General features: G+C 38.4%; 1 pseudogene; it reads left to right on the forward strand.

Annotated features, from left to right (window-relative positions):
• The window catches only part of LOC140949787 (uncharacterized), a 181,326-nt pseudogene that overhangs the window by 117,067 nt on the left and 51,387 nt on the right, over window positions 1-12,872 (forward strand).

Below are 12,872 nucleotides of genomic sequence, written 5' to 3' on the forward strand. Positions count from 1 at the left end.
GAGTAAACGGGGTAAAACGTGGATAAACTGGAGTAAACATGAGTAAACGGGGTAAAACATGGATAAACTGCGGTAAACATGAGTAAACGGGGTAAAACATGGATAAACTGTGGTGAACATGAGTAAACGGGGTAAAACGTGGATAAACTGGAGTAAACATGAGTAAACGGGGTAAAACGTGGATAAACTGCGGTAAACATGAGTAAACGGGGTAAAACGTGGATAAATTTGGGCAAACATGCAGATATGTAAATTTTATATCTTCGGGACGTCTGGTGGGCCTAACAAGGTCGCATTACCATAAAACAGCTCCTTTGGCTGTCAGTTTTCACCACACTCGAGCCGCCATATTGGATGTTTTCGAGAATTTCCGAAGTCGGCCCGAATCGGAAACTCGTTCCTAGTACTTCTCGGCTGTCCTTTTGGACGGTATGATTTAGGCACAACCTCAATTCATTGCATAAGGATTTGGTGCTCAGTTTCTAGTAAACTGTTTCGAAAAAATTGTTATGGCAACAAACAATAGCGGATTGAATTCAAACTATTTGCGTCTAAGAAGAGCGACGGGAAAGAGAAAGAAGAGAAAGGCATAGAGTAAGAATAAACAGGCGCGCTAGCGAAGATGATTCAAGTGGAAAATTTATGTGGCACCTGCGACTTGTTCACTGATAGCTGAAGCTGACGGAGTTTTGAGTCACCTTGAGATGTTTTTACCTGTCTTTTTGCACTGGATCTACAAAATGAAATACAGCAGCTATCAACATTCTTTTGTTATTCTTCGCTGGCTTGTTTACTGGGTTGTGGTTGAGCGGAAATGCGCCGCACGACAAAAAGAAATCGAGAATCATCGTTTTCAAAAATAAGCTGCTCTTTTACTAAGCTTACTTCGCCTTGCTGGACTATGCGAAAAATCTTAAGCGATTCTGGCCTTACTTATGTCTTTTCTGTTTTCATGTTTATGCCGTCATTTTACGCACATTTGTAAGATTTGAGACAATTTATCTGACCTAGTAAAGAACTTAAAAAGTCTTTGGACATTTTCTTACTGCGACTAGAAGAAAAAGTTCTGAAAAATAGTTTAGTTATCCTATTGTTTGTAAAAAGAAAGCTTTGAGCGATATTCTTGCCTGGAGTTCATCTTGCAAAATAGCAAACACGACGAAGGCGGCTTAAAACTTAAGGCTCAAATCTGCAAGGTTTCGTGACTCAGGATTTTCGGAGACACTTTACACTCAAAACACGTCTTCGGGAATAAAAATTGTTGACCTTTAAATGGTTCTTTGTATTATATTGTATGCCAGAATACAAAGTCAAAAACAACTGGCATATAATATATATGTTGTAGTTGATTTTTTATCTCAGGTAATTTTTATTTTTCCTTTGTTTCAACTTCATTAGCAGACATTACCATGCCCCAAAACAAAAGAAAAACAAAAATTACCTGAGATAAAAAATTAACTACAACATATATATTATATGCCAGTTGTTTTTGACTTTTCTCACCAAGGTCACGCGTTGGTCACGCTCTACGACCCGCTCTACGTCCAATTTTTATGCTCTGATTTGTCAAAACTTGACAGGTGAGTTCATGCGGAAAATTTATGCAGCACTTGTTTACTTTGACAGCTGAAGCTGACAGAGTTTTGTGTCAACTTGTGATGTTTTTAAGTCTTCTCCACTGAATGTACAAAATGGAATTCAGCTGCTATCAAGAGTCTTCTGTTATTCATGGCTAGTTTGTTTATTGGGTTTTTGGTTGAGGAATACGTCGCTTGTCAAAGTCGGAAATCCAATTTCGCATGGCATCGTTTTCGTTTTTCACTTTGCTTGATGCGTAAGAGGGTTGAAAAGTCTGAAGCGATTCTGGCCTTACTTCATAGTTTTCAGTGCATCTCGAATGGTAAGCCGGAGTTATTATTTTATTTGATGTTTGTTTTTTGTATCTAATGTAATGAAGTCGAGTGTAGTTTATGGGGCTATTTAGTTTATGCACGTTTGTAAGATTTGAGACTGATCTGACCGAGTATCAGGTTTGATTATAGGCTTATAGAACTTTAAAAAGCCTTCAGACATTTCCTCACCGCAAATACAAAGAAAACGTTCCAAAGAATATTCATTTATAATTCTGGCTGTAAAAGAAAGCTTTGAGCGATTTTTTTGCCTCGAGTTCATCTTTGAAAAAAGCAAAGACCGGGAAGCCGGCTTAAAACATAAACAAGGATTTTCAGAGACACTTAAATACTTGTCTTCGTGAATGAAAATTATTGCCTCTGTATATTTTTCACCGATTTTATTTTCCTTTTATTATTGATTGTTAGTAGTCTCTTTGCAATTTTAATCGCTGTGCCGTTTGTTTAATTTAGTCGCTCATGAACATCGCTTGCAGGAGTAGTCAAAATGCCACGCGTATCAAACGCTTTTGAAGATTACACATCGTTATAAAACCATTAGATAAAAAATAAACATAATAAATTCTTTAGTATGTTGAAGCGTATAACTCTATTAATCTTAATTTAAACCGTCGACTTTGGCGCTTGTCAAAAGTGAGAACTGGCTAGTCGTATAGGTGATTTTGGAAATTTTGTTAACGGTTTCGCTAAAAGCCCACACGTGCTTCGATCGTCCTGAATATTGAATGAGTGCAATTTTTGTTGCAAAATTGTGAAAAACTGCATTCTGTCCGAGGTCTGTATGATGAAAACAGTGCCTCATGGTCCGGTTTACCTCAGATGTGATGTATAAAAAGGTTGGTTTACACGTCCCCTTACTTGTTGGCAAGATTTTGTAAAGTAAACTTGTCGAACGCAAAAAATTCGGCCTGATTTGTTTTCCAGGCCTAATCTACTGTGATCAAGAGCCATTATGGCTATGCTATTTTTTGGGTGTACATATAAGGCTATCAACTCGATGTAAGATTAAGGTCACTCTTGGCCTTGACTGTTTGCAAATTATTTTTTCTCTAAAATCACTTAGCCTTTCCCTCAAAAGTCACATGAATGTGCTCTAAAGTTAACTGATTTGTGGAATACAAGTTTATTGTTTGATTTAAATTATAAATTCGAGTTAATAGGAGCTTCGCTTTTAGCCCTGGCTAAATCTATATATTATACTACATGCACTGCATAACACGTGCTAGAAAAATGGACAACCGTTGTTGTTTCAATCGGTCACGTTTCACACTATCACTAGCTTATTAGTCGTGTTTAGCCTGTCAACAGTTTATTTCAAACTTAATTTCTTTTGTGAATCTTCTGACGATTTTCTGTTTCTCTACGCGAATGCCGATTGATACATGTTCAAATATATATTTAAAAAATCTCAAAAACTATTCTCATTCTTAAGGGAGGATAAACCCTCTTGATCCTCTCTTGTTTCGCATTCATCGCAACTCCCGCATGCACTCCCGACTTGTTTTGCACTTTCGCCCCTCCACGAAACTTCCACGCAACGCGCGAGGAAATATTATCCGCAGGAAGACTGGCACGTTCCAAAAATAACTTTAGAGGGATTACTATGGGTGTAGGGCCTATATGGGTGATTAGTTCTCTGAGCTTTATCCTCTCTTGGGAATTCCCAACTGGCAAACTGTTTTTGCATCAGATCAGTGGTTTCACCTTCAGCTTGGTATTTCGTCTAATCAAATTCAATCCAGTTACTTTTGTGCACTGATGTCATCGGCTTGCCCCAGGGGTGAGCCCCAGGCCAACCAGAGGGATTGTAAAATGGGTGGAGCAAAGTCGATAATTTGCTTCAGGGGTGGGAAAATTTAACATAGCAAAGTCCCCTGGGTCAACTGTTTCTCAACTAATATCCCCCTGATATTTACGTCATCTAAATGGGATTAAGGCGACTTTTTTTTATCATAGTATACCACTTGTTGTTACCTGCGTAGTTGGTTTGATTTCTTTCGCACGATTGTCGAAAACTGAGACGACAAAAGCACCCGTGGATTTAATATTTGGCTGTAAAGCCACGAGAAAAATGGACGCAAAAACACGTACTTTGCAGCTCACTTCCCTAAAAAGCAAGCCCATACTCTGATCCCGCTGGCTACGCACCAGGCTATGACGAGTTGGGGAACAAATTTTACTCATTCGTTTTAGGAGTGGCGAAATGAAATAGAGTACATTAATATTTCAAGAAAAATCAGTACAATAAAATAGCACCCGAAGACAAATTCACGAAGGTTATTATAAGGAAGAGACTGGTAATGTTTTTTCTTGCCTGTAGACTACCGTGATAGAGCTTGTAATAATCTGCCTTGTGACGCTTTATATATTGTTGCCAGGCCAACTATGCCCACTAACCACAATTTATGTTTATTCATTTACATTTATTAAGTACTGCAGTTACTCATTGTATTTCTTTAGTTTTCATTTTATCGGCAGCAGGAACAGGAACAGTACTTCAACATAACCATAGCGCGCGTGCCACAACTGATTATTATGCTGGGCACGTTTTCTCGCTGATGTTTCTGCGATTTGTCGCGAGAAATCACTAGTTTTCATAAAGGTCGAGAAGGATTCCCCGACACATTCCCCTGGTTTGCCCGGGGTCCTAACCCTGGGAAACATGTGCATAATAGTCAACTAAAACCAGATAGTGTTCCTTGATCCACTCAAAAATATCAGACCCAACTTTTGACAAGGGTCTGTAACTTGGTTCTTAATCTGGAAAGCGTTGCAGACTTCACATGTATCAAGGAACTGCATCAGTTGCTTGTTCATCTTTGGTCACCATAAAGATGTTGTGGAACGCCTAAGGGTTGGACCTTTGCCCATATGCGCAATTTCATTTGGTAATCAGGGTCTTTCGGATGCAGTGCCGCTGAGACTAGTATGCAATCATTCCTGGATACGATTGCATCGCCAAATGACAGTTCATATTTAACGTTCCAACAGGGTAAAGATTTAACGGGAAAGTTTCGTTTGTATAATTTCCAGCAATCGATATGTGGTGGATTACAAACAGTAAGTCAGTATCCTGCTCAGTTGTTCGGAAATTTCGGGTAAGTGGCTTGTTATAAGCTTTGATCTTCGTGAACCAGTCTAGTCGTTTCAATCTCTTGTTTCATCTTGCTTTGGCTCTGGTTAGTCGTTTGAGATCTGCTTAGGGCATCTGCAATAAGGAGGTCTTTGTCTTTAACATACTTGTCATATCCTATGATTTTATAAAGTATTCGCCGTATCGGTCATCAAACAAGGTTTCCTTTAACAGGTTTCTTCAGTACGGAAGCAAGAGGCTTTTGTGGTCATTATTGACTGTCACTTTCCTACTCAGATGAAATCTAGTGAGCCCAAATACAATATTTAGCTTCCCTTTGTAAATTTCACTGTAAAATTTTTCAGTGTCAGTTAATGCTCTCGATGCAAAGTGCAAAAGTTGGCCGCCTTGCATGAGGCATGCTCCCAATCCACTTTCATCGAAGTATTTCAGCAGTGGTGGGTTTAAAATGAAGATTTTTATTTTACCAAAGCTTTCTGTTTCTTCCCAGATAAACGCATTGTTGTTCTTGAGCAGAGTTCGCAGTGGTTCTGACTTGGTTAAAAATTCCTCTGAAATTCGTGAGGAGTTCAGGGAACAACACCAAGTAGTCTTCTCAATTCATCGTTGTTGGTTGGGAGAGGTATGGTCACTATACAATCTTGTTTCTTCGGGTCAGGTATATATCCTTTGTCTGTTACGGCCACACCCATATGCATGCAGAACAGTTCAGCCTTCTTCAGTCGGAACTTCTCCTTATTAAGTGAAATATTCTTCCGCTGGCATCGCTTTAACAAGGCAAGCAATTTTTTGTCATGGCTAGCAGGTGCCTCTTCAAAGCTGTCATCATCATCCCAGATCAAGATGTCATTGACTGTAGCCTTTACACCTTCCAATCCTCCTACATTCTCATCAATTATTCTCTGAAATTCTTCAGGTGCTACACTGATGCCAAAGGCATTCATCCGCCCAAGAGGTTGTCAGCAAGGGGCTTCCTGCATCTAATGGTACAGGCCCGAAAAGGCAGTCTTCATATCAGCTAAAGAAAATACTTTAGTTAGCATTGCCAATTTCTGTAAGTAGATGATCAACAGCTGAGTTTGCATACTCATATCGCTTGGGTGCGATGTTCAGTGGTCTACTGCCTATGCAGAGTCTAATTCCGTTCTTAGCAGACGGTTTGCAGTTTACACCTAGGAGCACTTACCCATTCAGTTTGCTCAGTCACTTACTCAGGTGTACCTTGCTGTTGGAGGTCTTTTACCTCTGCTCAATCAGCGCCAAAATTGTGTTTTAATACACAAAGAGGGATCTCTCTAAGAGCTCTTTTGTGTGGAATGACATTATTACTCGTGTACACGTGTACTTCGCCGTCAAACTTTCCTATACTGTCACCAAAGACTTGTCAGCACGGTCTTCAAGGGGAGTGGTGTTGGCACGATTCACTAGTAGATAGAGGGCTTAGCTGCATGGCCCTGCTACAGCAATATGTTCTAGATCTCCGTAAGACCTCAATGGGTCTGAGCGTTTCATAGTCGTTCAGGCCAATGAGGGTTGCTAGGTCTCTTTCAACAATTCTAAACTGAATTATCACTTCTTCATTGGTTTCAGGATTTACTCCTGACAAAGACTTTTCTGGTTCCCAGTGTCTAAACTCATGGTTTCTTCATCATAGTGAGAAAGGGCAGGCTTGTTTGCATTGAGAATATAGACTCAACTGATGTCTTTGTACACATTCCGCACAGGGAGAATGCTACATGCAGAACCATGGTCTATCTGTTAGCTAACAGGAATCCTTTTCTTAACAGACAGCAATATAGTAGGCTTGCAGAAGCTTTCTTGTGATCACAGTTTTCGTTTAAGTACACAAATTTTGTCAAGAACGTCATAATTATAGTGAATCTTCACCATCTTCTTCCAGTCTTAGTACAAATTGTTTTGTGGATGATTTTGATTGTTTATGATCTGAGTGTTTCTCTTTTTCCCTTTTTTGTAATTGTTTACACTTCTTTGATCGATCTTTGAGGCTTGAAAGTGATTTTTGATCTTTCACTTTCTGTAGACTGCTCCCCAGGTGGGGCCGAGTTTCTTGTCTGAAAAGCCATGAGCTCCCATTTCGTTGGTACTGTAATTACACATGAGGACTTTCTTAGGCTTATTTTTAGAAACAACTTTTATGCTCCCCTTTGCAGGAGGTCAGTTTGCACTACACTCTTGAACTTCAATTTTAGTACTTTCATAAGACTTGCCAGTCATAGCTTCACCTCTTGCCAAAGTGCTTCCTTATTCTAGGAGTTGTTCTTTCGGTTGTGTATCAGATACACGGTAAAAAGATGATCTCCACCTTCACTAACCTTCGTCTACATAATTGCAGTCTCTTCAGGGGTTGTCTCTCCAGTTTTTTTGCACTCGTTCTTTAAATTTCTTTTAGAAGAAACATTCTGGACTTACTGCTCACTCCATCTTCGTCCCGGGCATCAGTTTGTAGTCGTAATACATCGTCCGCACCCGTTCAAACAGTCTGTAAGCTGTCGTAGATCTTTTGACCTTCAGGACCGAGCCAATCTTGTATCAGAATACATTTTCCTTGCGTTCGAAATCGATTCACAAGACTTCTTTTGACGATGTAACCACATTAATGTTCTTTTTAAAGATTCTCAATGCTTCGGGGCGATTTTCTTGACGCCCCGAATCGAAATTTGTTCGTTTGAAGTTCTTTATGTTTTCGTTATGAAATCCAGCTGCGTTCTGAACTGGGCCAGCTTCGGCACCGACATGTTTCTCGGTAGCAGCAAAGAAATTTATCACAGTTTGTCACAACAGACACGAAAATTCCTGGCCAGTGAATTTGCACATATAATTAAAATTTGGAAAAAAAAAACGCTGGTAAAAATTATAAAAACACGGTCGGGTCTTGGCGCAAAATTGCACGAGCAGTATCTTTGACTAGATTCCATGCACACTCACAGACTCAGACCCCAAACGATGTCACAGAAAGTCACCAGTCCAATAGCAGCAAAATAATCTGCGTTTTTTCAATTGCTGGTTCCATGTTTGGAAGTATATCTTCACAGACACGAACAGTAAACTCAACTCAACGCCATTACAAAAAGTTTCCCTTTACGCGTTCTCCCATGATACACATTAATATGGTTCGTTACCACCCTGTACCAATCAATTTTTTTAGAATGGTAAATGCAAAAGTCTTATTCAAGGCCGGGTTCGCTGAAATCGTTTCAGTGATTATTTTAAACCTTAATTTCTTGTCAAGAAAAACATGGAAAAACCCTTTTTGTTTGCAACCAACCACGGACACCATTACAAGAGTTTTCAAGGGCACCAAAGTACACTTTTCGAGTTTATACAGAGAATGCACTCAAACATGCAATCGATGAACTATTTTAACTTAAGGTTGGTATCTGAATACGAGCAATTATGATTTGCAATTGATTTATACTAACTTATGATAATTGTACTCATAAGTAGTTATTACCTTGAATGTTCTGCTGTGCCTTTATTATCACTGGGAACAAGATCAAGAAAACAGTGATAATTATTTTTAGAACGTCCATCTTTGAATCTGCGAAAAAAACAGAGCGCTCAGTTGGTTTTCAGTGGCACTTGTTGACAAAGATATAAAAAAATTACCTAAGACGATATAATTAAGAAGAAATTTAAAGAAATATAACTAAGAGTTGTAAAGCTCGCTTTGGGCGCTAATTATCATTCATAGGGAAGAATAATATCGTAAGAAATGAGCTGAAATTTGGAGGGAAGTTTTAGTTGTAGATGGGTCTCATCTTTCACTGTCATCTTTAATGTTCTTGGTTATATATATTGGTAATACCCATCTCATATGCAACAAGTTCAACCTTAGCTTCTCTCTCCTTCATAATATTGCAGGAATTAAGTTTACAGCGCAATCTTGATGATTTCCAGGTTCATTTGTTAGACGAACTTCAATATACGTTTAATGTTATTCGAGTCACTGAGACTAATATAACTGACCCAAATTTTCTTGGTTTATATCCGAAAATTCCATGCTTTTTGTTTGAATATGTTCTGACGCCTTTTACTAGCTGCCAGAGGCGTCTCACCCTGCCAGCAGCACCCTTCTTTCTCTTGCTCAATTTTGGCGTACTTGAGAAAGACCGTGCTTGAATCGAGTGAGATCTCTGTTGAACATTCGCGACAGGTTGCTAGGATATAGTTTCAAACCAAGGCCTAATATCCGTGTGCTTCATACAGTGGGCTCAGTTATGACAATCGGTTTATCGATAAATGGATGATAGCACTCGAAAAAACCAGTCTGACGAGAGAGAACAAGATTGACGAGTCCAGAAGTTTGGGCTGCAGTGACCTAACTAAAAGGTTTGACGTGATTCAGGCAGAGCCATCTCCATCTTGGCCGCCATCTTGGATTTTACCAGGAATTAGAAAGCAGGTTACGTAAAATCGCGATAAATAGTTTTTTGTGTGCTTGATATGTAAAGTAACACATAAATACTCACTTTGTATCATTTCATCCACAAGTTATTTGCATTGTTGAAAAATGTTGAAAAAACAGGCATTTTCACTCAAAAATTGCTTGACCACCTGCTACTTATGACGTCATATCTCGTAACCATAGAAACTGACCATCACTTAACTTGTCTCGAAATGCGCGCGAGGGATAAACGAACAGCTACTGAAAACGTCAGGTGCTGAATGTTTTATCATCCAGGAAAATATCGAAAAACCTCGTGGGTGGCACCACACCACCCTCCCTACTTCCGAGGCTTAAAATGCTTCATTTCAGTCTAGAAATTTTTAATTTGAGTGAAATGTAGCCAAAAAGTGCCTGGTTACCGCTTACATGACTTATTAAATAGTTAGCAAAATACTACTTTTTTCGCGTTCCAATAAATGACAGGATTTCGCATTTAATAGAAAACAAACTGATTGAAATATAGTATATAAATTATCACCTTCTTATCAGCAAAAACCGGCCTTTGGTTCAAGCCATAGAGCCCGCTGAAACTAGACCTAGATCCAATTCGAGTCAAGAATTGGTTTTCCAAGGCACAATCAACTAAGCTAAACACCAACGAAACGTCTTTATGGCTAGCACAGAATATGACTGTTTCTAGTTAGTTTATGAAGACTTTACTTTGGAGGACTATCATCCGGGCAGATAAGCTGCCTTTCAACATTTGTAGAACTTTAAGTAACCATTTTGGCTTGTAAACTTTATTACAATTGCTCATGCTGCGGTTATCATTAAATTTAGCGCTCCTGTTTACAGTGTTATACGAATGTCGCCGGATTCTCTAGTTACACTTGCTATTTGTCGCTTCAGTTCTTGCGTCTGTAACACTATACATAATATTAACCACCTGGCCGATTAAACAGCTTCGCCAAGAAACATGTATTTTTGCCGTTATTTTCAGTCTTTAATATGGTAAAGATTTATTTTTTGTCCTTTCTCTTTTTTTTTAATGGCTATCACAGTTTATTTAACTTCAATCAAACTTATTCTGCTAAGAACAAAAATTTTAAGAAAAATGGCTAAGATATTTGCTCGAAAAATGCATTTGTATTTTTATGTAGAGTCTTTTGTAGGGGGATAAGAGGTGTTTCTAATATTAGGCTTTCTGAAATCATGCGAATCCGAGCAGAGTCTTCCCTGGCAATTGTTTTCTATTCTTTTTGTGTTTCAGTTCAATCATAAAAAACTAAAACCAAAAATGGTTACTACAGACTCAGACTCATACTCTTACTGTAGTTATACAGTACTCGAAAACCTGGAGCTTGCTAGGCCCCTACCTTAAGAAGCTAATGCGTCTAGTTTTAAAGGAAGAATTCAAACAGATACGTTAAATTACAAATACCTGAAAAACGGCTTTTCGAGTTATGATCTCGATTATACTTTTTCCCGTTGGCTATTGAATTTGAAATAAACAGTAAATAAATGAGCTATTCGCAAAGCGGAGGTGATTAGTTCTGCTGCAGCTGCTGTTCATAATTACAATAATTAATATGTGGAAGAAACGTGCCAAACATTAAAGAGCAATAATTGGTATTCTTTGTTAACACTTCTTGTTTTATCAATTGTTTTCCCATCCTATGAAACTACGTTCCATTCTCTTGACTGTTTTCACCTGAAATGAGTTTTACGTAATGATTTGTCCACATATTGTTCCTCGAACTGGAGAACGTCTGCGTTAAATACGTGTTCGTAGTTAATTTAAAATACTAGGCATTAAAGTGGTTACGCCAGACAGATACGTTAAATTGAAAATTTAACAAGAACGCTCTAAAAAGCGCTTAAGTCTCGCTTGGTTGGAGATTAGATAGGAAACAAGACACTCTTAAAGTGATAACTCGAGGTTGCTTGGAGATTAGATAAGAAATTAGGAGGAGATAAACTCTTAAGAAGCCAGTGTGCAGCTAGGCATAGGTTACACAGTAACTACTGACTGTTTTAAGGTACATAGAATAGTCAGGCTAAACTTAAACTAGAAAAAGATTATAGTCCAATCGTTACAGTTTATAAATCTAAAGTGAAAAGTTCCAATGATGTCCAAGCAATAACGCTGTAATTTCAAGCAATCTTCCATGGCCATAATCAAAGGCAATACCACGAGGCAAAGACCGAGACCTTGCAAATCTACTACATCAAGGAAACATCAATGAAGACGTCCGTATGAAAAATAAATACACATTTTCCATACTAGAGAACTTCGAGAATAGATAGACTAGTTGAATTCGTAGACTAGTAGTTTCCACTGGCCGATGAAGTGCTGCAAGTAGAGTGCGTGACAGTCAAGTACAATTCTACACTTATAAAGACATCTATGACACATACGTAACGTCAGACGAGTAGTTGAAGTTGCTTCTAGTAGTTGAAGGGTAAAAATCATTGATAGCTCAAGAGTATTTATTGTAAAGTGTAACGCGACTTCACATCTTAAAAACTGCGAAAATCTATCGATTGATCCACTACGCGCATCACCTCAATCATCGTCGAAAATAAACTACATGCTCATCACGAGTCTCATTTGCATACAATGAAAGTCGCCACAATTTTTATTCCCAGTTTCTACGATCGCCGTTAGGAACGCCTGGGACTACAACCGTCGTTTTGTGTTCTAAATACGAAGGGAAAAAAACGGCTGGCAGATTATGAGTCTCACTTCTTACACAAGCGAGACTAAAAATCCTCAAAAACGATTTTCCGAGTTATGATCCTTGGTATACTTGTGCGTGTTGGCTATTGAGTTTGGAAGAAAAAGAAAATTTGTTCACCAAGTTTAAAAGTCTTGCAGCTGCTTCTTAATTATAAAGACAGTAATCAAATGTGAAAAAAAAAACTTGCCAAACGTTAAAGAAGGGGAGTCAGGCAAATTTCGTCGATGTGTTTTGTACGCACATTTTATTGCAACAATTATTTTCCCATCCTGAAAAGCTGAAAGCTTCCATTTTCCTGACAGTTATAATCTACATTATATAAACGGGTAAAGACAGACAGGTTTGATGTACTAATTTGTCGAAAATGCTTCCTCGAACTGAAGGAAGCCCACATTAAAGTGTTCGTAATTAGCTTGCTTGCCATTCACCGTTCTAACAATAAAACTTCCCATGTTTTATTAATTTTTATTAATTTTGTCATTTTAAGTCTTTTTTATGTTAAACTTTGTTACGAAACCAAATAGCGAACGTTGTCATAACAAAGTGATCAAAGAGGCTTTGTCACGAGAGGATATGTTGCTGTTTTAGGGCAATTCTATGCTGACGTCATTACTTAGATCCTTTGCCCATACACAAAGTACTCCTGTAGAGTTATGAAGAAGACAAAACAAATTTCACCAGGAAGCATTTAAACCGTTATTTTTATAATTTTTTGGTGA

This window comes from Porites lutea, chromosome 10, assembly GCF_958299795.1.
Source record: "Porites lutea chromosome 10, jaPorLute2.1, whole genome shotgun sequence".
Lineage (NCBI taxonomy): Eukaryota > Metazoa > Cnidaria > Anthozoa > Scleractinia > Poritidae > Porites > Porites lutea.